General features: G+C 45.2%; 3 protein-coding genes and 1 pseudogene across 7 annotated transcripts in view; 1 reads left to right on the forward strand and 3 right to left on the reverse strand.

Annotated features, from left to right (window-relative positions):
• LOC144331910 (uncharacterized) overlaps positions 1-9,738 on the forward strand; it is a 28,466-nt gene extending 18,728 nt beyond the window's left edge. The window contains exon 3 of the transcript XR_013399513.1: positions 9,360-9,738. The gene's annotated coding sequence lies outside the window, so the exon portion shown is untranslated. The remainder of the gene's footprint in view (positions 1-9,359) is intronic.
• The window catches only part of LOC114670549 (immunoglobulin lambda-1 light chain-like), a 349,019-nt gene that overhangs the window by 96,339 nt on the left and 228,134 nt on the right, over positions 1-24,546 (reverse strand). The gene's annotated exons all lie outside the window — the stretch shown is intronic.
• The window catches only part of LOC106996055 (immunoglobulin lambda-1 light chain-like), an 801,838-nt gene that overhangs the window by 77,583 nt on the left and 699,709 nt on the right, over positions 1-24,546 (reverse strand). The gene's annotated exons all lie outside the window — the stretch shown is intronic.
• LOC107000587 (ubl carboxyl-terminal hydrolase 18-like) lies at positions 1,929-8,235 on the reverse strand (annotated as a pseudogene). Its single transcript, XR_013398854.1, has 6 exons — positions 8,161-8,235; positions 7,722-7,874; positions 5,889-6,006; positions 5,037-5,206; positions 2,763-2,894; positions 1,929-2,260 (listed from the first exon to the last, which is right to left on the reverse strand). The product of XR_013398854.1 is annotated as an ubl carboxyl-terminal hydrolase 18-like (transcript).

Below are 24,546 nucleotides of genomic sequence, written 5' to 3' on the forward strand. Positions count from 1 at the left end.
GGTGTTACAGAGAACCACCAAACACTTCAATTGTGATAATTCCTGGAAATAAAGCTTTGAGGGAGATCCAGCTTTTCTGCTGTTGGGTTGCTGGTGTTCACCGTAAATGTGAACTTTAATTTTCTGGGTTACTGTGGAACTGCAGAGTAGGAGACAGGAGAAAGAAAAATTAAACTGCCACAAAACTCACTGTTGTGAGATTACATACCTTTTTTTTTTTCTTTTTTTCCCCCTACAATGAACATCCTCTGGATTATTACAGGCTTTTAGCTAATTTCCTGAAGTCTAAAAATGTTAATGGGCCAGGCGCACCGGCTTATGCCTGTAATCCAACCACTTTGGGAGGCCAAGGTGGTAGGATTGCTTGAGTCCAAGAGTTCAAAACCAGCTTGGGCAACATAGCAAGACCACCTCTCTACAAAAAATGAGAACTTTAGCCAAGCACGGTGGTGCATACCTGTAGTCCCAGCTATTTAGGAGGCTGAGGTGGAAGGATCACTTAAGTCCAGAAGTTTGAGGTTGCTGTGAGCTATGATTGCATCACAGAACTCCAGCCTGGGCAACAGAGCAAGACCTTTCTCTTAAAAAAAATGGTAATAGTAAAAAAGTAGTAATGGTGATAACTTTTTGCCAGTTTTCTCATTTTTTTTGTGGAAATAATTTTTGGAGGTCTTTCATCTGCCATTTTCTCCAAAGTCATTCGCCAAATCACATTTAAAAAAAAAATCTAGGGCCATAATGCATGACTAGTTATCCCTGGATGTTTGTAATAGTCACAATTCAGCATAAATTGTATCTCAGATGAGAACTTCTTGCAGTGGTATTCACAGCATTCAGTCAAATATATGAAATTAAACCTAAGAACAGGCCAGACGCAGTGGCCCAGGACTGTAATCCCAGCACTTTGGGATGCTGCAGTGGTAGGATCATTTGAGACCATTAGTTTGAGACCACCCCTGGCAACATAGTGAGAACTCATCTCTACAATTTTTAAAAATATGCCAGGTGCCGGGCACGGTGGCTCACGCCTGTAATCCCAGCACTTTGGGAGGCTGAGGCGGGCGGATAACAAGGTCGGGAGATCGAGACTACGGTGAAACCCCGTCTCTACTAAAAATACAAAAAATTAGCCGGGTGCAGTTGTGTGCGCCTGTAGTCCCAGCTACTCGGGAGGCTGAGCCAGGAGAATGGCGGGAACCTGGGAGGCGGAGCTTGCAGTGAGCCGAGATCGCGCCACTGCACTCCAGCCTGGGCAACAGAGCGAGACTCCGTCTCAAAAAAAAAAAAAAAAAAAAAATATATATATATATATGCGCCAAGTGTGGTGTTGCATGCCTGTAGTCCCAGCTATTCAGGAGGCTGAGAAGGGAGGATCACCTGTGTCCAAAAGTTCAAGGCTGCAGTGAGCTATGATCACACCACAGTGCTCCAGCCTGGGAAACAAAGCAAGACTCCATCTCTAAAAATAAAATAAAAAAAAATTGTGATCTCTGCTGTAAAAGTAGTATGCTCAAATGCAGTAAAAGCATACAAGAAGGCCAGGTGCGGCGGCTCATGCCTGTAATCCCAGCACTTTGGGAGGCCAAGGCAGGTGGATCACGAGGTCAAGAGATCGAGACCATCCTGGCCAACATGGTGAAACCCCATCTCTAGTAAAAAATAAAAATAAAAATTAGCTGGGCCTGGTGGCACACGCCTGTAGTCTCAGCTATTCAGGAGGCTGAGGCAGGAGAATTGCTTGAACCCAGGAGGCAGAGGTTGCAATGAGCCAAGATTGTGCCACTGCACTCCAGCCTGGTGACAGAGCGAGACTCCGTCAAAAAAACAAAACCAAAAAAAAGCATACAGCGAGCCCCTAGGAATCTGAGTGAATCAGTAAAGGCTTTACAGGGTAGGAAAAGACCATGAGTATGAAAACATGAGTTGGGATTTGGCTTAGATGGTAAAGGAGGAGAGGACAATACAGCCAGGAAGTGCATGTGCACAGCAGAGGGGAGATGGAGGGCACGGCTGTTTGAGCTACCTGTACTTTAATATTCCTGGAGTGTGATGTGTGAGGCAAGCATGGGGTGGTGGGGTGAGTGTTGGAGATGAGGCGGACAGTGAGCCATCAGCATGTTAGTAACAGGGGAATCCACAGGCGTTTCACGCAACTCCAAGGACCCTATGTGAGCTCATCACGCTCCCATTACCCAAATAACATTTCTTACCAGTGGTAGCCGGGATTTCCGTAGGTACACTGGATGTCTTCCCAGGACACCTGGAAGCCAGAAACAAATGGGGTCAAGCAGCCAGCTGACACAAGCACCCACAGAGGACAGGGCGTTACAATGTACCCCTCATCCTCCAGACAAGCCCACCTCTAGCAACTCCCAAGAGCCTGGAGCATCAGCAGCAGGACATCATGTGCAATGAAGTCTTTTTAGCGCTTTCATCCCTGTGTTTAAACTTGGTCATGCTTCTCCCAGAGACCTTACATATTTCTAACTCTCCTTGCTCTCTCTAGACATTTCCCACAAAGCACGAAGCCGCAGGGCATGAGTCTAAAGCACCAAAAACTTCAAAGTGGAGGGAAGTGAACGAGGTGCAAACCACATGGGGACTTCAGGCCGAAAAAGGCTTGAACCCTCATCAAAGGCCCCACACCGAGACAGCGGGACCACAGTGTGTCTTGATCTCAGACCCCCACGCAGTCCCGGGCCCAGCATTTGCTAGAGGTGGCCAATCCAGGACAGGAGGCAATTGTGGATGATGTTTCTCACCAAGCAAATATTGGAGTCACTGAAGCAGAACCATTTTCCATCCACAGCATTCCGGATATAGACACAGTAATGACCAGAGGCTGCCACTCCCACGTGCGCGATCACAGCGAAAAGCTCATACTGCCCTCCAGGCTGGAAAGAGACAGGCACGAGACAGTTCACCCACCGCCACAAACATGACTGCCTCACACATTTATACCTGCCCACCCTAAACCCGACTCTGGGACTTCAGAATATTAGAAAACAGTCCTGACCCAAGGCCGGTGGGCACCCTCCAGGAGGGGCTTTCCTGAGTGTGGATCCTGAACTGTGAAGGCTCAGCAGCTTGGCAGAGCACAGCACACAGGAGATGGAAGGCAGGTCACGAGAGAGGCCCCCAAAGCCAAGGCAAGATTAGAACTTTCCCCTGGGAGGGGTGGGGGTCATCAGAACAGAGTTCTGTTTCTCCACAAGCCCAGGAATGGCCCTAACCTGAGCCACCACACCCAGCCAAAAGTCTTTTGTAGGCAGAGGGGAGACAGACGGCAAGGGCAGCACACACAAAGCTGGGTCACCCACAGTGGAGGCTGGAATTATCCCTGTTTCCATTTGCAGACTTTGTGCAGGACTTTACAAAATGCAGGGCAATATCTGTATCTAAATATCAGTTTACAAAAAATAAAAAGGTTAGAGGAACACGTTAAATGAAACCAACTAGCCAGTTCTGGCTTATGTAAAAAATCTTCAACCAAATCAACTGCAAGGAAAAGAAAAGGAGCGGAAATCTAAAAGGAACTTAAGAAAGAAACGTAACTAAATGCAAGTTACGAGTCCAGCTGGACAACAAACCGAGACTCCATCTGTGTTGTTTGTGTAGGCGTCGTTTGGATCTAGATTCAAGCAAACCACACAGATTATACAACATGAAGCCTGAACGTTGGCCAGATATTTGATGCTATTAAGGAATTACAAGATGGAGATGATTATCTTTTGAGTGCTTATTCTTTAGGGACACATAATGGAGTATTTACAAATAAAATAGTATGAAGTCTGGTCTGGGATTTGCTTCAGAAAAACCCTGTACAGGGTTGGGTGAAACAGGGTGGGTTATAGACAAAGCAAGACCTGCCATGAGTTTTGGTAACTGTTATAGCCAAGGATTCACTGGCTAATTCCTCACTCCATGCTTTGGTATCTGTTTGTAATATTCCATAACAAAATCTTGTTCGTTGTTATTTTTGTTGTTGTTGCAAAGATGGAGTCTTTGTTGTCCAGCTGGACTCAAACTCCTGGACTCAAGCAATCCTCTTGGACTCCCAAAGAGCTGGGATTACAGGCGTGACCCACTGCACACAGCCAATAAAAGTCTTTTTTGAGAGAAAAACAATTTTAAATATATTTCATCAGGTAAAATGTGTAGGTAGAAATATAAAGAACTAGAAGAAAAAGAGAATCCTATGAAATGTATACTGCCTAAGCAGGTAAAGAAACCATGTTATAATAGGAGCTATTTTAACATATTATCAGGCCTTAATTTTCTAAATGCCATGGTTCTAGAGCATAAATAGTCAAACAGACCAATAAAACAGAAGAGACACTCCAAAAATAGACCTGTACATACGGGAATACAAAATTTGCTATGTAGCATTTCAAATCTATGAAGAAAAGATATTTGTGTCTTTTTTTCCTTAGTATTTCTTGTTTTGTTTTGTTTTTAGAGACAGGGTCTTGTGCTGTCACCCAGGCTGGAGTACAGTGATAGATCACAGCTCACTGCAGCCTCAAACTCCTGGGCTCAAGTGATCCTCCCACCCCAGCCTTTCAAGGTGTGGGATCACAGGCATGAGCCACATTGCCTGGCCTTCTATCATTTTTTTTTTTCTCAGAATCTCTCAATAAGTTATTATCTCAGGACAAGAAAATTAACCTTTACTCTGATTAAATGTGGTCCAGTCAACTGGCTACTTTATGATTATCCTCAAAGTGGGCACAGGCCATTTTGGGAAGAAAGTTTGGTTGGTAGTAAGAACCCACAATGACATGTTTGCCTTTGCATTTCTATGTATTCCACATGTTATTTCCAAAGAAGCCTACTGAATTCTGGATTCCTTCCCTCAGTACTGTGAGGCATATAAACACAAATCCAATATTTAGAAAGAAGAAAGTATTTTAAGGCTGGGGACAATCTCTGAGGAATGGGTGGCTTCTAGCAGACTCGGGGTGAGGGAAGGGAAAACGGAAAGGATGAGGCATCTGGGGAGGGGCAGGATGGCAAAGAGGTCAGCAGCAACCCACCTGCTCCTCAGTATCACAGGGCTCTCACGCCATCGGAAGGACCTGACTGAAATCCAGGGAAGGTCCTGGATTTCTCTGGGGGAAGTCCAGGGCGTGGCAGACCTTTCTTGTCTGTGAATTCCTGATGGAGAATCACATGATTGGAACGAGAGAGTCAGAGAATGTCAGGGCTAGTGACGCGTTCTTCCCAAAAAGAGGGGAGCAGGGTGACATCACGGAGTTTAAGGCTCCTGTTTGCTGGATCTGCTGAGCTCCTCTGACAATAATGCAAAACTTGGCTATTGTACCACCATGCGGTCCCCACACGAGGCACCAGGACCCGGGGAGCCACGGCACCTGCTCCAGGGAGCTAATCTCGCCTCGAGGGAAATGCCCTGCTGGCTGCTCTCAGGCCCTCTTCTCTGGTCCCTCTCGGTGATGCCACTTGAGAAGCCACATCCACGGCTCTAGAAATTAGAACCCCAGTGTCCCAGATACTACTGGCCAGATCCAGATTCCCTTTCTCACCAAAATGGGGTGCCCTCAGGGCCTCTGATGATTCTATCAGGAAATTCACAGGGGGCAACCCTAGGCTAGTGAAGGACAATTGACCCCTTAACAGCACGGGTTTGGACTGTGTGGGTCCACTTATACACACATTGTTTTAAATAAATACAGTCTGCCCTCCCTCATAGAGGCACGAGTTCCAAATGCTCATCAAAAAATATAGTATCCCAGATGCACAACCACATAGATGAGGGACAAACTTTTCCTATACGTGGGTTCTGTAGGACCGACTGGGGGACTTGAGTGTGTGTGGATTTTGGTACACACAGGGGTCCTGGAACCAATCCCCCATGTGCACCGAGGGACAGCTGAGTCTGATCTAGGGAATGAGTACCTGTTTCCCATGGGTCTTCTTCCCACAGTTCTCACAGAAGCACTTGCTTGATAACTCCCTGGGCTGGAAGAAGCAGTGCAGGGCGTCCTCCTGTCCCACCCAAGAGAATAGGGAAAAAAGAAAGTGTCGGTATTTCCCACCTAGAGTACTGTATTCATCTGTTCTCACACTGCTGTGAGACAATAGCTGAGACTGGGTAATTCATAAGAAAAGCAGTTTGATTGGCTCATGGTTCTGCAGGCTGACAGGAAGCACGGCAGCATCTGCTTCTGGGGAGGCTGCAGGAAGCTCCCCATCATAGCAGAAGGCCAAGCAGGACCAGGCATCTTACATGGGAGGAGCAGGTGCACAAAAGTAAATGAGCTGGAGTGCAGGGGCGTGCCTCCCAGGTTCAAGTGATTCTCCTGCCTTAGCCTCCTGAGTAGCTAGGACTACAGGCCTTGCCACCACACCCGACTAATTTTTTGTATTTTTAGTAGAGACAGGGTTTTACCATGTTGAATAGGCTGGTCTTGAATTCCTGACCTCAGGTGATTCACCCGCCTCGGCCTCCCAAAGTGCTGGGGTTACAGGCATGAGCCACCACACTCAGCCTGGCTGCATACTTTTAAACAACCAGATCTCATGAGAACTCACTGTCACAAAGACAGTACCATGGGGGATGGTGCCAAACCATTCACGAGAAACCCTCCCCCAGGATCCAGTATCCTTCCCACTGGCCCTATCTCCAACACTGGGGATTAAAATTGAACATGAGATTTTTGAACTGTAGCGGGTACAGCCTCCCCACACTTTACAGCTGAGGATTTCAGCTTTTTTTCTGGTTTTCTTCATATCCCCCTTAATGCCTGGCCTGGTGTGGTCCCCTTGGCAGGATCTCAAAGGGCACCTACTGACTGGAGGAAGAAAACAGGAGGGGCTCCTGTTAAGGGAGCAGTATGAGGGAGGTGGAGGTAGGAGGGAAAAACATTTTTGCCAAAATAAAGGAGAAATTGTCCATGAAAATGAAATAAGCGACTTTTCCATAGCCAGAGATAGATCAAAGACGCAAGGGGGAACTGGCCACACTGTATTATGTGGTGCGATGGTTTGAGGGTTTGTCCTCCCCAAAACCCAGGTTGAAACTGAATCCCCAATGTGGCTAGATGGAAAGGTGAAGTCTTTGAGAAATATTTAGGGAGGACGAGGTTGCTCACGCCTGTAATCCCAGCACTTTGGGAGACTGAGGTGGGTGGATCACCTGAGGCCAGGAGTTTGAGACCAGCCTGGCCAACGTGGTGAAACCCCGACTCTACTAAAAATACAAAAATTATCTGGGTGTGGTGGTGGGCATCTGTAATCCCAGCTACTCGGGAGGCAGGAGAATCGTTTGAACATGGGAGGCACAGATCGTAGTGAGCTGAGATTATACCACTGCACTCCAGCCTGAGTGACAGGAAGTCTCCAAAAAAAAAAAAAGAGGGGGTCATTGGGTCATTAAGGGCACAGACCTCATGAATGAATTAATCCACTCATGGATTAATGGGTTAGTGGGTTATCCTGGGAGTGGGACTGGTGGCTTCATATGAAGAGGAAGAGAGACTTGAGCTGGCACATTAGCATGCTCAGCCCCCTCACCATGTGATGCCCTGCACTGCCTCGCCTCAGGACTCTCAGAGTACCCACCAGCAGGCAGGCCCTCACCAGGTGCAGCCCCTCAACCAAGAATTCCCAGCCTCCAGAACTGTAAGAAATACATTACCTAATCTCAGATATTGACTCATAACAACAGAAAATGGACTAACACATACAGAAGGAGCAAATACCAAGAGAGTCCCCTTACCAGTGTCTTCAGGAGCTTTGAAAAGAGAAAGTGGGAGGGTGAGTATGATGCTCTTTATGCTACTCTCCATGGCACAGTCAAGGCAAATCAAGGAGTCCTTCACCTGTATCATATACAGGGCCTGCAGCCTCTCCACCTGCAAGAGGGAGAGCAGAGAGGTGAGATGGGAACACCACCATAAGCCAGGTCAGGCCAATTGCCAGAAGGTGGAGCCAAGAGACAGAAGCTCTAGAAATGGTAGTCACTAATGCTCTTTGTCCTACTCACAAAGGTGCAAAATATTACCAGTAACAATATTATGAAACTGTGGTAAGTGTTTTATGTGGATTAACTCTCTTATTCTTCTACACACTACAGGAACAACAGCTGAGTCAAATGAGCAGCATCTTAAACTTCCGAGTGCTCTGGTTCTAGGTTCTTACCAAGTGTACATCAGTGATCTGGTCCTTAATCAGGTTCCAGAGTTTGAGGTAGAGTTGGGCAGCATCGTGCTGGAGAAAAGAACAGCCACAGAGAAAAGGAACAGCCAATTAGTGAGGTCTTCAGAGTTGCTTCTCATGTCCTGCTACCTAGACACACAGGAGCACTCATCACTTTGTCTCTTCCTAGCTCCCCAGCCTACCGCAAACCTAAGCTGACACCACATATGAAGTGATCAATGAACAGTAAATTTGGTATTGATTTCTGAGAACACCTCTTAAAACTGAAGCTCCAGTGCCAGCTGCAGTGGTTCATGCCTATAATCCCAAAGCTTCAAGAGGCCAAGGCAGGAGGATCGCTTGAACTCAGGAGTTTGAGACCAGCCTGGGCAACATAGCAAGTCTCTGTCTCTATAAAAAATTTAAAAATCAGTTGAGTGTGGTGGCACACACCTGTAGTCAGAGCTACTTGGGAAGCTGAGGCAGGAGGATCACTTGAGCCCAGGATGTTGAGGCTACAGTGAGCTGTGATGTTACCACTGCACTCAGCCTGGGGAATGAGATGTCCACAGGGACTTTGAAAAGCACTGATACATTCCTGAGGATCTGGAAGGCCATGCGCATGCCCATGTAAGACCTGAGAGGGCTCTGATCTCTCCCCTCTGACTGACCACAAGGCCATATGCAAGAAAGCAATGAAGGCAAATACAGAATCGCAAACTGCCTGCGCTTTGAAGGTGTGCCCTAACAGACACACACAGCCCCTCAGCAAATACTGGAAGACTCACTGGCTCAGGCATTTAAGGAAATCTCTGACTACTTACTATCTGACCACTAAAGTAACCAAATGGAGAAGTCAGTGGCCACACACTACAGGGAAGATAGATGTCACAGAATTAGTTCAGGAAAGTTTTTTTTTTTTTTTTTTTGGGAGGGGGAACGGAGTCTCCCTGTGTCGCCCAGGCTGGAGTGCAGTGGCATGATCTTGGCTCACTGCAAGCTCCGCCTCCCAGGTTCCCGCCATTCTCCTGCCTCAGCCTCCCAAGTAGCTGGGACTACAGGCGCCCGCCACCACGCCCGGCTAATTTTTTGTATTTTTAGTAAAGACGGGGTTACACCGTGTTAGCCAGGGTGGTCTCGATCTCCTGACCTCGTGATCCACCCGCCTGGGCCTCCCAAAGTGCTGGGATTACAGGCGTGAGCCACTGCACCCGGCCTTAGTTCAGGAAAGTTGTCACTGAACAATGATCAACAACAAGGACAATAACAATAAAACAGCAACAACAACAAACGCTGGTATGGGGGTTTCTGATGTCCAGTGTTTCCACATTATATTATCTAAAATGTTCTTTCTCCAACAAAAAATACAGGACATAATGAAACAGAAAAGTATGGCCACACACAGGAAAACAGCAATCAGAAGAACTTTTCACTGAGAAACGCTAGATGTTGGCCTTACTAAACAGAGACTTTAACTGTTATATGTTCAAAGAACTAAGAAAACCATCCATGTCAAAAGAAGTATGAAAATGCTGCCTCACTGAATAAAGAGTACCAATAAAGCAAAAACTGTAAAAAAAAGAACCAAACAGAAATTCTTGAGTTGAGAAGTACAATAACTAAAATGAATTTATTTATTTATTTATTTATTTATTTATTTATTTATTTGATGGAGTCTTGCTCTGTCGCCCAGGCTGGAGTGCAGTGCGGTGGCGCAATCTTGGCTCACTGCAACCTCCGCCTCCTGGGTTCAAGCAATTCTCTGCCTCAGCCTCCCGAGTAGCTGGGATTACAGGCACCCGCCACCAGGTCCAGCTAATTTTTTGTATTTTTAGTACAGATGGGGTTTCACCATGTTGGCCAGGCTGGTCTTGAACTCCTGACCTCATGCTCCACCCACCTTGACCTCCCAAAGCGCTGGGATTACAGGCGTGAGCCACCGTGCCTGGCCTGAAATGAAAAATTTACTAGCGGAGGTCAACAGCAGATTAGAGCTGGCAAAAGAAAAATCCATAAACTTAGAGACAGGTTGACTGAGGTTCTCCAGACTGAGGACGGAAGGAAGATGGAACATAGTGCCCATGCAGCTGAAAAGCTGGTTAGCTGCTCACTGCATACAGAGTTCTACTAACTATGACACCAAAGAAATCTGATACAAAAGAAGGTTTTATACAAAAATGTGAATTTATTCTGAAGCCAGCTTGGGGGAAGGAGTATGACGCATCCTGCCTTTTAATGTGCCATTTCTCCTTTGCAGGAGAAAGGGACATTTTCATAAGGTGTGTTGCGGGGGTGGGGGGAGTGAGCAATGGCGGTTATCTACCAGGCAGCTGTACCGAGTTATGCACTGGGCAGCTGAGTTGGCACCTGCCTGGGCAGAAGTAAGTTGTAAAGGTGGCCAAGGGGATATGCCTTCTCCATGCCTTCCTAGTGGGTGAAAGGCAAACCCCTGGAGTGTGGAAGTTTTGAGGCCACCCCCTGGCAGGGAGAGTTCCCTAGTGGGTACACTTTGGGCTGCAAATCTACTGCTAAGTCTCAGGAAAGATCAGCTGGAAGAACTTGCCCTGTTCTCAACCAAACCTCCTTCAACCTATCTCCAAGTTTACAGATTCTTTCTTTACCCCTGCAGGGAATGTCTGGTGAGGGGGAGGTGAGAGGTGATACTTGCTTTTCTAAAGGACCAAAGGCAGGGGAGGGAAGAGGGGAAGTGAAAAGAAAATAACAGTAAGAAAAGTAATGAAACTAACTATCTCTTAGAGAATGGGAGTACTCAGTTACACCCAGATGGGTTCACTAGTGAACAATGGGTTCTACCAAACATTTATGGGAAAAATTATACCAATTCCCTACAATCTCTTCCAAAAGACAAAAGCAGAGAGAACACTTCCTAACTCATTCTGAGGCCAGCATTATCCTAATACCAAAACCAGACAGACATAAGAAAAAAACCTAGAAACCAGTATCTCTCATGAACATAAATGCAAAATTCCTCAACAAAATATTACTGAATCATTACCTATGTATAAAAAGAATCACAGAGGGTGACATAAGCGAGATGGTTAGAGAAGGAGGCTCCTGGGGCTCCCTTTTCCCGTGGACACACAGAAAAACTCCCATCTACACACAAATCAACTCCCTCAGAAAGAAACCCAGAAACTAGCACATGGGGCAATGGAGAAAACATCCATATCGCGATGGGTTGGAAAAGCTGAGACACACTCGCACCACAAGCCCCACCGTAGGCACAATACCTTACTGTGGGGAAGGAATCCCTGTGCCCAGCTTTCTCCTGGAGAGGCGAGGGTTTGGACCACACATAGGCAGCCCCAGCTTTTGCAGTTCCCACTCAAGGGCTTGGCTGCTAGCTCACCTAGCTCTGGCAGCAGACATGGGTCAGCAGCTATGAATCCTCTGCGACCACAGAGGGCAAAGAGGCAGTTTTAAATGGGCACGTGAGCTCTTCCAGCAGCTGTGCCCCTGCACTCAGCACAAACAGGCAGAAATGCCAGGCTCCCAGTTTCTCCCTGGAAGGGTATGTCTGCGGGCTGTCCAACCTATTGCCCGAGGGATGGGCTTCTAGTAATAACCAGCCTGCACCTGGAGCCAATGGGCAGGTAAACAATAGATTTCCAGGAGTCTGGACAGGTGTGTGGGCAAGTCCCATGCCTTCTCCCACCCCCTGCTCCATGATAAAATCAGGTCTCTAACTTCACACATTGAGTACACAACGCTTACCCCTCTCAAACGAAGGACTAGCTCCTCTATCACCAAGCTTTGGGAGTTGACAAGGCTCTGTATTTCTGAGTCCCACAGGGGCACAGAGACCAAAAAACATCGCCCCAGGCCCAGTGCAGGGTGAAAAGGCAAAAAGGCCTGACTCCCACTGTCTCCCTAGAAGGAGTTTGTCTGCACATGTGCAGCTGCTGCCCTGGGGTTTCCATGCATCTGGGAGCTGACAGAGCAGCACACCAGTGCTCCTGAGACCCTGAACAGGCAGGTGAGCACTTCCACAGCAGCTCCCACTGGTTTGCTCAACAGATAACATCAAGCTTCCAACCTGTCTATCTCTAAGCAGAGAGGAGTCAGCATTTGCTAGGCCCCTGGGGGTGACAAAGAGCAAAACAATGCATTGAAGGAGTGTGCAGTTTAAAAATGAGTGCAGGCACTTGCCACAGATCCTCTGTCTGGCTTTTTGCAGAGCAAGTGGGGGATAAACTCATGCTCCCAGCTTTTCCTTCAGGATAGAATAAACTGGAACACACACTTAATGCCCCAACGTCTCCAGCTGCACCTGAAGGGGCTGGCTTCTATCTCCCCTGTCTGGGGCACTGACAGGACTTGACACATTCTAATCTCCTGAGGGCCGCTAAGAACATAAATGAATTTGGACAAGTACAAAGGGTCAAGAGGTGCTCTGAGTCTTTGGCAGGGCTAATTGATAAGTTCATCTCCTCTACAAGGTCAGTGGGACAAGACTGACCTCAGGTGATCCGCCCATCTCGGCCTCCCAAAGTGCTGGGATTACAGATGTGAGCCACCGTGCCGCGCCTGACCCTGTCTCTTAAAAAAAAAAAATTCAAAAGACCAACAAAACAAAAAGTTGTTTTTTTGAAAAGATAAACAAAATTGAACAATCTTTAGCTAAACTAAGAGGAAAAAAGACTCAAATAAGTAAAATCAGAGGAAAAAAAGAGACATTACAAATGATACCACCTGAGTTCGAGAGTTCGAGACCAGCCTGACCAACATGGAGAAACCTCCATCTCTACTAAAAATACAAAATTAGCCAGGTGTGGTGGCACATGCCTGTAATCCCAGCTACCTGGGAGGCTGAGGCAGGAGAATCGCTTGAACCCAGGAGGCAGAGCCACTGTACTCCAGCCTGGGCAACAAAAGTGAAACTCCATAAAAAAAAATAATAAATAGAAGAAAAAGAAAAAATAAAAATAAAAGAAGATGCAAATCAATTAAAAAGTTATCCTATGCCCATGGATTAGAAGAATATTGTTATAATGACCATACAGCCAAAGCAGTTATAGATTCAATGCAATTTCTATATATATATATATATAAACAACCAATGACATTCTTCACAGAAATAGAAAAACAAAAATCCTAAAACTCATATGGCACCACAAAAGACCCTGAATAAACAAAGCAATCCTAGACAGACAGAACAAGCTGGAGGCATCACACCACCAGATTTCAAAATGTATTGCAAAGCCACAGTAACCAAAACAGCATGGTAATGGCATGAAGACAGACACACAAAGAAATGGAACAGAATAGAGAACCCAGAAGTGAATTCACACACTTAACAGTCAACTCATTTTCAACATAATGCTAAGAACACACACTGAGGAAAGAACAGCCTCTTCAATAAATGATGCTGGGAAAACTAGTTACTTATATGCAGAAAAATAAAACTAGACCCCCCTCTCTCACCATATACAAAAAGCAAATCAAAATGGATCAAACAGTTACATCTAAGACCTAAAACTATGAAAACACTACAAGAAAATATTGAGGAAATGCTTCAAGACATTGGTCTGGGCAAAGATTTTTTGTGTAAAACCTCAAAAATAGACAAATGGGATTACATCAATATAAAAACCTTTTGCACAGCAAAGGAAACAAGGTGAAGAGACAACCTGCAGAATGGGAAAAAATATTTGCAAACTATGCCTCTGACAAGGGTTCATATTAAAATACATAAGGAACTCAACTCAATAGCCAACAAACAAATACTCTAATTTTAAAATGGGCAAGATGTGAATAGACATTTTTTTCTCTCCCTTTCTTTCTCTCTCTCTCTCTCTCTTTCCTTTCTTTCTTTGTCTTGCTCTGTCATCCAGTCTGGAGTACAGTGGCACAATCTCAGCTCAACCCCAACCTCCGCTTCCTGGGTTGAAGTGATTTTCCTGCCTCGGCCTCCTGAGGAGCTGGGATAACAGGCACGTGCCACCACACCCAGCTAATTTTTTGCATTTTAGTAGAGATGGGGTTTCACCATGTTGCACAGGATGGTTTCAAATTCCTGAGCTCAGGTAATCTGCCCACCTCAGCCTCCCAAAGTGCTGGGATTGTATAGGCTTGAGCTACCACGTCCAGCCCAGCCTGAACAGACATTTTTCAAAAGACATACTAATGGGCAACAGGTGTATGAAAAACTACTCAACATCAGTAGTCACCAGGGAAATACCAATCAAAGCCACTATGAGATACCACCTCATCCCAATTAGAATGGCTACTATTAAAAACACAAAAAATGGCGGGGTGCCTGTAATCCCAGGGAGGCCAAGGCGGACAGATCATGATGTCAAGAGATTGAGACCATCCTGGCCAACATGGCGAAATTCCATCTCTACTCAAAATACAAAAATTAGCTGGGCGTGATGGCACATGCCTGTAGTCCCAGCTACTCAGGGGGTTGAGGCAGAAGGATCACTTGAAACCGGGAGACGGAGATTGCAGTGAGCTGAGATCACGCCACTGCACTCCAGCCTTGCAAAAAAGCAAGACTCTGTCTAAACACACACACACACAAATAACCAATGTTGGTGTGGATGTGGAGACAGGAGACGACTTAATATACTGTTGTTAGGAGTGTAAATTAGCTCACCTGTTAGAGAAGGTAGATAGCCAGAAATGAGCAGGCAAGGGAACCCCAGGGAAAAGTAGTACTGGAGACGCTGCCCACTGACAGCAAAAAAGACAACGGCCATACTGGCTGCTTGGGGCCTCATGGTTGGGCTCCTTCTGCCCTGAAGGGCGGATGTATCAGGCCCCAGCTGGAGATAAGTGTGGTATGCCATTTTTCTTGCTGATGAGCACGTGCATGCCTCCAAAAACGTGCCCTAGAGTAGTCTTTTGCTCATTGTAATAAAAAAAAGCACACCCTTGGGTGGACATTTGAAATGCTAATGAGACATGGACATGTGTACCAGCCATGTACAACCACAAGCATGTGCACCAAAGGAGACTGCCTAAAACACGATTGCAAGTGACACTCCCTCAAGCCCCTCCGAGAATAATCACGAAGAGCCTCATAGAGTCCCAGCACGGCTGCTGCGGGCTCATTCACTCTCTCAGCAGCTGCTCTGCCTGTCATCTGGAGGGTGCTGTCTCTAAATAAACCTTGCTGCTGCTGTCGCTTTCCATCCCAGCCAGCTGCTCCTTCTTGGAATGTACTTTATCTTCTTCCAATAAACTGCTACTTAACCTTTGTGTCTCTTGGCTGCATTTTCTTCCAAGAAAACAAGAACTGATGACCCTGCCCCTCTCCCAGTAACACAACCACTATGGAAAACAGCATGGAGGTCCCTTGAAAAACTAAAAGTAGATATACCATATGACCCAGCAATCCCACTGCTGGACATCTACCCAAAAGGAAGGAAATCAGTATCCAAGGGATATCTGCACTTCCAGGTTTACTGCTGCACTATTCACAATAGCCAAGATATGGAATCAACCTAAGTGTCCATCAACAGGTAAATGGACAAAGAAACTGTGGTATAGGCTGGGTGCAGTGGCTCACACCTATAATCCCAGCACTTTGGGAGGCCAAGGCTGGTGGATCACCTGAGGTCAGGAGTTCGAAACCAGCCTGACCAACATGGCAAAACTCAGTTTCTACCGAAAATACAAAAATTAGCTGGGCATGGTGATGCACACCTGTAATCCCAGCTACTTGGGGGGCTGAGGCAGGGGACTCGCTTGAACCTGGGCGTGGTAATGCATACCTGTAATCCCACCTACTTGGAAGGCTGAGGCAGGAGAATTGCTTGAACCCGGAAGGCAGAGGTTACAGTGAGCCAAGATCCCACCAATGCCCTCCAGCGTGGGCAACAAAAGGGAAATCTCATCTCAAAAAAGAAAAAAGAAACTGTGGTATATACACACAGTGGAATATTATTCAGTCACAAAAAAATAGCAACATTCTGCCATTTGTAGCAACATGGATGGAACTGGGGGACAGGATGTTAAATGAAATCAACCAGGCACCACATGTTCCCACTCATACCTGGGAGCTAAAGTCATTGATTTCATAAAGGAAGAGAGTAGAACAGTGCTTAGCAGAGGCTGGGGAGGGCTGGAGAAGGGATAGGGAAAGACTGTTCAATGTGTACAAAGCTACAATCATGAGGAAAAAGTGCAGGCGTTCTGTTGGAGACTGCAGTTAACAATAGTGTATATTTCAAAATAGCTAGAAAAGGGTTTTGAGCGTTCTAACCACAAATAATAAACGTGTGAGGTGATAGACATGCTAACTGCTCTAATTTGGCTGTCTTTTTGTTGTGTTTTGTTCTGTTAGGTTTTTGTGAGTTGGAGTTTTGCTCTTGTTGCTCAGGCTGGTTGCAATGGCACGACCTCTGCTCAGGGCAACCTCCGCCTCCTGGGTTCCAGCAATTCTGCTGCCTCAGCCTCCGAGTAGCTGGGATTACAGGCATGCACCACCATGCCCGGCTAATTTTTGTATTTTTAGTAGAGATGGGGTTTCACCATGTTGACCAGGCTGGTCTCGAATTCCTGACCTCATGAGATCCGCCTGCCTCGGACTCCCAAAGTGCTGGGATTACAGGTTCAGCCACCGCGCCCAGCTGATTTGTCTGTTACACAGCGTATGCATGCATCAAAACATCCCTCTCTACATCAGAAATACGGGCAATTATTATGTGTCTGTTAAAAACAAACAAGAATTTTGACCTAACCAGGTGTTGGAAAAGATGTGGATAAACAGGATCATTTACATACTCCTACGAAGAGGCGTAAAATAATACAATTGCTTGGAAAACTATTTGCCATCGTCTTACAAGTTATAAATTCACTCAACTTCAACTCAAAAAATGCAAGAGAGATTATTACACAGGTCCTGGAGACGTGTAACAATGTGCATAGCAACACTGTCTGTGATAGGAAAAACATGCAAAGAACTTAGGTGCTCAACCTGACCGGCAGAGCACAGGTGCCTAAGCCATAAGACACTCAAGCAATGGGGAGGCCACTCACTCACTCATCAGGGAAAACTGGGTAACGACAGCACATGTCAGGACATAGTGAGTCTCAGAAACAAGGTTGAATCAAAAAACCAATTCTTCAAAGACAATAGATAACGTTATTTCTTTTTACAGATTCAAACTATAAATGGAAATGGAACTTGATGTTGTTTATGGATCAATATATATGTGAGTAATAAAACTCCTTAAATAGATCATGAAAATCACAAAGCCAGGCAATTTCCTCTGAGGGGAGGGCCGGAGGATGAGGCAGACAGCTTATCACTGCGAGCAATGTTCTAGTTTGGAGGTGAAGGAGTTTCTTAAGTGTTTATGTTATTATTCATCAGTTAATGAATCAATTAAGACCTTGGAATCAAGGCCAGTGGTCTGAGGAAAGCAGCCATGGTCCGGCACAGGCCTGAGGGAACCATTCTCACCGCATACAGCATAGGCAGAGCCTCTGTGGTAGGTAATAGATCTGAATCACAAACCACTTCACAATCATCCCCCAGCAACACTCTATTTTGATTGACCCTTAAAGGCGGAAGAGCCTTCCCAAAGCTCAGACAGGCATGTCTTCTAGTGAGAACCACAAAAGCCAAGCCAAGTTTGGGTATTGTAGACACTACCCTCTAGTGAAATATATGAGGACCATCCAGGTAGAAATAAGCTGAAACAAGCCCCCCAAGCAGTGTACCAAGTATATAAAAATGAGCAAGCACTAAACAGCAAACAAAAAAACATGAGAACCACAAATCATATGGATAGATCAGTGTTCCCATCTATGGGCAGGCCACCTACTGAAAGTGGCACAGGACCCAAATACATTCTAAACATTGTATGAATACTTAAATTTTTCAGATAAAGAAACCATGAAAGCCCCCAAGTGTGGCTTCAACATCATTATTCAGCTAAGATCTGCTCTGTGGCTTCAGCTCTGACCCCAGCCTTTGAAAGGCCAATTACAAACAAAATGCCCACTTAGTGTCATTTCTGGGGTCTCTGCACTTGCATATGGTCAAGTGATCATTTTGGTTACTGCCGCATCTAACCAGCATAGCAAAGAGGGAGGTCGCTTGTATTAACTCTTAACATTGAACATACGGTTGCAAATATTCTACACATAGCTTGGGAAATCTCATATACTTTATATTTTGAGGTATAAAAAGTTTGTAATGCACAGGTATGATGCTGCAATAATGAATGGTTTGGATCATTAATGTTATGTATAAGACAGCTAAAAACCTTTAAAAAGAAGAAATTGAAAATTTATACATATGAAAAGAGAATAAACTTGCCAAATAGTCCAGGAAGAATATTCTATTCTTTTTGGGTTAACAACTATCAATTAAATTAACAACTATTAATTCAATTTAAAAAATAATTCAGTTAAGAGTCTATCAGTTCTATGTTTTGTAAAATTCTTTGGTACATTCATATTTGTCATATTAAAGTAAATAATCTTTTCACAATTGTATTTGAGTTTTAATTATTCAATTACAACAAAGCCATGAGTCTTCCAAGAAAAAAATCCTATTTTGCAAATTCTTCGCATCTTGTAAAGATGAATTAAAACCAGAATGTTGATTTTACCACATCAAATTATTATGATAGAAAAATTCCAAACATATATACAACATCAGCAATAAATTATCATTGAGTCTAGATACAATAAAACATATTTAAAAGCTGGAACAAAGGAAGAAATGTTTTAGAGAAAAGCAAAGTACCCAAAACAGTTTGATCTCACCAACCAAACTTCAGAAATCACAGACTACACAAATGCCTGCGGCACATGCTCTTTGTCATGTCCAGTCCATTTACAGGGACTGAAAATTGTTGTCCAAATGACCACTTGAGATGATCACAATTCAACAGTGGAAGATGAAATGCTCAACTTTTGAGAGTTGACCAAACGACGAATCATAGGAACAGCATTACCTTTGGAAAACATGTTCCTAAAGATAATTTTCCTGAATTATATTCTGTCACGGACCATGGACCAGAAAAATGGTAGCTTTAAGTGTGCTGTTTCTAAATCATGTATTTCAGATATTTGGACAGGCAGAACTAAGCACAACAGAGTCTTTTTAACTTAACATCATGATGAATTAATCATGAACTCAGTGAGGATTCTCTGCTGGAAAATCTGATTGAAGAAATCAGTTACAGACTGGAAAGCCAGTTTTTAAAATGTCAGTGTCATACGATTTTCATCAACAGTAGAACAAAGAAGATGAAGGCTAAGAATGGGTTAAGAATAGCCAACACACCAGGCATGGTGGCTCACAACTGTAATCCCAGAACTTTGGGAGGCCAAGACAGGAGGATCACTTGAGCCCAGGATTTCAAGACCAGTCTGGACAACACAGTGAGACCTCATCTCTTATAAATTAAAAAAAAAAAAAAAAAAAAAAAAAAAAAGCAAGCAGCCAGGCGTGGTGGCTCATGCCTGTAATCCTAGCATTTTGGGAGGCTGAGGTGGGAGGATTGAGCCCAGGAATTCAAGAGCAGCCTGGGCAATGTGGCAAAACCCCATCTTAAAAAAAAAAAAAAAAAAAATAGCAAACAGAGTTGGAGGCTTCATGAGCATGCAGCCTGTGTCATGGCCCAGGGCCCTGGCTCAGAAGAGTCCCTGGCTTCCTTTAATGCTCTCCTGTTCCCAATTTGAAATTCTTAATAATTTTTTTAATCAAAGGCTCTGCGTTCTTATTGCCATGGGACTCACAAACTATGTATGTTTGTCCTGTGGACAGTGATTTGTTCACATTCCTCAGATCAGTGGTTCAGGAATTCACTGTGGCACAGCAGAAGGTAAGAAATTTTGGCCAAAGAAAAAAAGCCAGTTGCATCATCCTTCATCAGTCAAGACATCTGACAGCACAGAGCCTCTCGAGTTGCCTTGTCATGTACTTTTGCAACATGTTCAAACACTACAGAATAGCAGCCATCATACACTTAAAAGGCTACTTAAACAATAACCACCACAAAAGCCTTAATTCTATAGTTTGCAGAACTTAGTACCTGTGATCTATCCACCAGAACCTAGCAAGGAAGTAACTGAACTAAAAGTCATCTTGAGAATCCAAATATTTCTCATGTGATACCTGCCACAGAGACCCTCCTAGCCTTCAATTCCAGTGGAGATGCTGAAATTCAAGTGCATTTAAGGAAAACTGAGAGGCAGATGGCCTCAACTGTTACTGTATCTTAACATCCAGCCCTTTAGCGTTATGTGAAAAGTTGCCAAAATGTAGGCAGATGCCATTACCTATAGAAATGTAAGTTCGTGTAAAATCTTTTCTGAATGCATGGTCATTTTCAGTGTGTTTTCACAACTAATGGATACTAAAAGTACAATTATCTTGAGGAGAGGTCCTGAATCTTTTTGTTCTGTTTTGCTAAAACACTAGGAACCACTTGTCTAACAGTCTTGCTACTCTAAAGGCAGGTCCTGGGACCAGCAGCATCGGTATTATCTGGGAGCTTGTTAAAAAGGCAAACTGTTAAGCCCCACTGCAGATCTGCTGACCTGGCTTGGGAGGAGAGAGAGAGAAATCAACTAGCGTCCTCCCAAAGTGCTGGGATTACAGGTGTGAGCCACCGTGCCTGGCCTACTGTCTATTGACTTCTGACAAAGGCACGAAGAACACACCAAGGGGAAAGAACAGTCTATTTAATAAATGGTGCTTGGAAAAGTGGCTATTCATATGCAGAAAATAAAATTAGAGCCTTATCGTATACCATGCCCAAAAATCAACCCAAAATGGATCAAAGACTTAAACATTAGGCCTGAAACTGTAAAATTACTATAAGAAAGCACAGAGTTTTAAAGCTCCATGACACTGATTTGGGCAACTACTTTTTGGGTATGTCCCCAAAAGCACAGGCAACAAAAGCAAAAATAGAAACAGGATGGCATCAAACTAAAAAGCTTCTGCACAGCAAAAGGAAAAAGTAATGAAGGAGACAACCCACATCGTGAGAATAAGTATTTGCAAACCACACATTAGATAAGGGGCTAATATCCAAAATATATAAGTAACTCAAACAACTCAACAGCAAAAGAACAAATAAGCCAATATAAGAATGAACAAAGGAACCAAATACATTTTTCCAAAGTAGAAACATACAAACAGCCAACAGATTCATGAAAAAATGCTACCTGGGAGCAGTGACGTCAGTATCATCTGTAAGTTTGTTCAAAAGGCAAAATATCAGGCCCCACTGCAGACCCACTTACCTGAAAGCTGCATTTTGACAAGATTCCCAGGTGATCCATATGCACGTTAAAGTCTGAGATGCTTACTATACACAGCAAGTACTGAAGAAGCTCTGGGGCCCAGAACTGACTGGTGGCAACCTAAATCTTTAGGAAAATGGAAACTAAAACCACAGTGACACAACACCTCCCTCTCATTAGAACAGGTTTTATGAAAAAGATGGAAGGTTAAGTGTTGGCCAGGATGTGGAGAAAGGGGAACCCTAGTACACTGCTGGCATATAGTACAGCTGCGATGGAAAATGGCATGGACGTTCCTCAAAACACTAAACATAGAACTACCATGTGAGCCAGCAATCCCACTTCTGAGAATATATCCAACGGAACTGAAATCAGTGTGTTCAGGGATATCTGCACTCCCATGTTCACTGCGGCCCCATTTACAGGAGCCAAGATGTGGAATCTGCCTAAGTGAATCAGCCTAAGATGAATGCATACAGAAAAGGCAGTGCACATGTACAACGACATACTCTTCAGTCTTAAAAAGAACAAAACTTGGCTGGGCGCAGTGGCTCATGCCTGTAATCCCAGCACTTTGGGAGGCCAAGGCAGTCAGATCACCTGAGGTTGGCAGTTTGAGACCAGCCTGACCAACATGGTGAAACCCTGTCTCTACTTAAAATGTAAATATTAGCTGGGCACGGTAGCGGGCAACTGTAATCCCAGCTACTTGAGAGGATGAGGCAGGAGAATTGCTTGAACCCAGGAGACGGAGGTTGCAGTGAGCTGAGATCACGCCACTGCACTCTAGCCTTGGCTACAGAGTGAGACAACATCCCAAAAAATAAAAAATTAAAAAAAAAAAAAAAAAAAAAAAGGAAGAAGAATGATGGTTACCAGAGCTGGCGAGGTGGCAGAACAAGGGAATGGAGACTTCCTCTTCAAAAGATACAAAGTTTCAGCCAAGCAGGAGAAAAAAGTTTTGAGGTCTATTGCACAGGAGACTATAGTCAATAATAATGAACATTTCAAAATAAGAGGAAATTTCAAGTGTATCACCATAAAAGAATGCCAAGTAAGTGAAGTAACAGGTATGTTCATTAGCTTCACTCAATCTTTCCATATTGTAAAGTTAAATCTGGTCTAAAACTGCCTCCACAATTCATACTAGCACCTAACTGGAAACAGCTCTAAAGTCCAGCCATAGAAGAGTAAATGGGCAAATTATAGTACATTTGTACAAGGGAATACTACTCAGCAACAGAAAACACAGCAACACCAAGGAATCTCAAAAATGTCATCTACAGTACATACTACATGACTCCCTCTATATGAGATTCTAAAAGAGGCAAAACTAGTCTATAATGACAGAGGGCAGACCAGGGGTTGCCTGGGGCTGGGTGGGGGAACTTCCAGCAAATGAGTCACAGGGATTTAAGGTTATGGGAATGTTCTGCATCACGATTGTGGATGTGGTGCACACATTTCTGAAAATTTTGTGGACATGGACAACCCCACCCCCATAGAGAGGTTATTCTCATGAGAGAATACACATGGTACATATCAGATTATTCATTTCTCTCCCTCAAGTTGCAAAACTTCTGGGGTGCAAGAGAGATGGGCAGGTGACTGTGGGTAAGAACGATTCTACAGGAATGGGAGAGACCCAGAAAAGGTAGAAACAGTGTCAGCCTCCTAATTATTATTATCAGTTTGTTGTTACTGTTTTTGAGATGGAATCTCGCTCTGTTGCCCAGGCTGGAGTTCAGTGATGTGATCTTGGCTCACTGCAACCTCTACCTCCTGGATTCAAGCGATCCACCTGCCTGAGCCTCCCGAGTAGCTGAGATCACAACCAGCTAATTTTTTTTGTATTTTTAGTAGAGATGGGGTTTCATCATGTTTGCCAGGCTGGTCTCGAACTCCTGACCTCAAGTGATCTGCCTGCCTCCGCCTCCTAGACAGCAACACTAAGGTTGCAGAGCTCAGGAGTCAGTCCTGCGCCCCTGCCTCCTCCCTCATGAGGTTCCCCTGACCCCCCAGGGCCTCAGCTTCCATATCTGCACATCTGGGAGAGAAAGACACCATCAGGGAGGGCAAATCATACCTGGGAAGGGCCAGACTCCAGCAGTTTCAGCAGTGGCTGAAAGATTATGGTTATTTTTGCCATCATTACAATGGAATGTCCACTCCCCCCAGCCAGCTCTACAATACTCAACACCAATGTCCAGCTGCTCCACGTGGAGGCGTTGGGAAGAGAGCACAGGCCTCTTGGCTTGGCTCTGGTCACCAGGAGGGGTCAGGGAGGGACACCTGCCAAGAGAATGGGGGAGGGAGCCCACCACTCAGGAATGCAGGGGCAGGACGTGGGACAAAGGGCTGCCTCCACCCACCAGTGGAAGCCTGACCCTGAGCCTAAAGAAACTGGCCACCAATGTGCTCACCCTAGGGCCTGAGGACAGGTCCCCGAGTAGACCTCTCAAAGAGACAGTCCCACATTCCAGGGCATGGGGGAACTCTGGCCATCTGGCAGCTGGAGTAGAGCAGGAAGGGCACAGCTGTCTGAGACCCATGAGGCTTCCCAAAAAGAGGTTCCAGGCCTAAGAGGCCACCAGTGCTCACAGACTCCTGGTTGCCAATCTTGCCAGGGCAAAAAGGCAAGTGAAGGAAACCCTCTTTTCATGGAGCGCTCTGCCTTGCAGTGTGAGCTGAGATCCCTGCGGGAAAGCTGGCTTCCGCTCATCTAGAATGAGCAGGCAGGACTCCATCAGGCCTGGCTCTGGCTCCAAGCTGGGCAGCAGGCCAGCCCCAGGTTCCACCAGCCTCTCTGGCAAAGGAGGGCCCTCAGGAGGCAGAACATGATTCATGCCCTGCTGGAATTTGTTGAGCCTGCCAAGATTTGCAGCTCCTCTGAGGAGATCAGGTCCTGCCCTGATCAAAAGAAAAGATAGATGAGGATACTATAAATAGGCCAGAGTCACCCAGCTGGCCTCAGGGATGCAGGTGGTACATGTTCTAGGTTCAAGAGACGGTAAGAAACTCCAAATCCAGGTTGACATCGTGGTACACCACCACCTGCTTCAGGGGGATGCAGGGGACGAGGAGGAGCTATTGGCACAGCGTTCAGTTCCAGCAAGTTCCGACTTCTGCTAAAATTGGTTAATTGGC

This window comes from Macaca mulatta, chromosome 10 (assembly GCF_049350105.2).
Source record: "Macaca mulatta isolate MMU2019108-1 chromosome 10, T2T-MMU8v2.0, whole genome shotgun sequence".
Lineage (NCBI taxonomy): Eukaryota > Metazoa > Chordata > Mammalia > Primates > Cercopithecidae > Macaca > Macaca mulatta.